Below are 1653 nucleotides of genomic sequence, written 5' to 3'. Positions count from 1 at the left end.
TTGCACCCCTAGTTTGTATGTATGTATCAGTTTGCTAGTGTAATCAAGGTCAAAACAGGTACAGTTCAAACAGATATCAGGGATTTTGGAAAGCTGTATCCGTCTTTAGATTACAAACAGAATGCTGTCTTAGAGCAGCCACATACGGTCTCCAAGAGCAAGTGGATAATCGCTGGAAAACACCCGCTGATCGTCTGAGAGGAGCAACTGACCAGCCAACAGGAGCAGCTACTTGTGGGGAAAATACACTTGAAGAACCACATTATGACAATTTACAACAAAATAATCTACAACATGTCTGATTTTCCATTCATTTTTTTATGTTTCATCAGTAAAAGAAATGGTGTGAGAAAACAGCAGCGTTATTAAGTGTTAAGAAAAATTCAACTGCCCACATAGTCTGTCCTTTATTAACATCGATTAGAAAACCTTGGTAAAAGTAACTTTAACAACATTATGTTGCACAAGAAAGCAAACTTTAAATGCTTCTGATATTTGTGTAGCCCTAAATCTTGTGCAGTGGAATAACAGATACTTTTTTTAGCTGTGAATGTTTAGATCTGAGTGTCTTTCTGCAGCTCAATAACACTGGGATTTTAAAGAAACAGCAGAACTGAACATTGTATTTTTGGTGGAACATTACTAGTGGAATATTCCATTCTGACAACTCCCTTGAGCAATGGCACAGTCTGACAGGCATAAAATAGTATTTCTGGCCCAATGAGGGGATTCCCAGAGAACTGTTAGCAAAAAGGTTGATGCATATCGGCATGGTGTGTAATGTGTAATTAAAATGTTTTAGGAATCTACAAAAACAGAGGACAGAATAAGAAGAAGTGCCAAGGCCTAAAAAAATATCTACAGCGGATGAATAGTATCTGAAAGACGGGTCCTTAAGAAATGGAGAGAACAAAATCAGCAGTGACCTGACATGAGACCTGAGAGATGCACATAGTCTACTGAAGTAGTCATCGATCAGTCATTGCCTGATCTCTCCAAAAACCAGACTTCAATATTATTGAGAAAGAGCAGAACAAAAGGAAAAGAAGAGCCTTGGATGTCCTTCAAGAACTATTAATGAAGACCAGCTAAAGAAATTAACAGAAAGCTTGCCTAGGGTAGTTCAGGCTGTGTTGACTAAAGGTGTTCATACCAAATATTGACTCTCAAGTTCAATAGAATTGTGCAAACTATGTTTTGCTTTATGTACAGTATTTCCATGCATGTTAGCAGTTTTGACTAAATTGCTGCTCCTGCTTTCCCATTTTACTTAAAAAATATAAAGAAGTGAGGGTTTGGTTGAGACTTTTGCAAAGTACTATATAAATAACTTATATTACTAATACTGATCAATTGATATCTGAGTAGAAGCTTACTGGTAGCTGGTATTTAAGTTCCCAAACCAGGCATACAGCACCTCTCAGTAGGTCACAAGATAAGTCTGACGTAATATGAGATGAATAATGAGGAGAGTAAAACAGTTTCTTTAACACTTACACCCCCGGAGAGCAGTCATTTCGGGGTAGTACCTTAGACCCCCGCGGAGTCATCATTTTGCGTTTCTACCTTTAAAAGCCGGAGAGCAGTCAAATGCTGGAAGTGGAAGCTAAATTGGCTAGTCATTCATATGTATATTGGGTCGTTACCTAGGAA

This window comes from Pundamilia nyererei, unplaced genomic scaffold (assembly GCF_000239375.1).
Source record: "Pundamilia nyererei isolate P.nyererei 1_Seehausen unplaced genomic scaffold, PunNye1.0 scaffold00069, whole genome shotgun sequence".
Classification (NCBI taxonomy): domain Eukaryota; kingdom Metazoa; phylum Chordata; class Actinopteri; order Cichliformes; family Cichlidae; genus Pundamilia; species Pundamilia nyererei.
The sequence above is the reverse complement of the archived record's forward strand: the minus strand, read 5'-3'. Positions refer to the sequence as shown.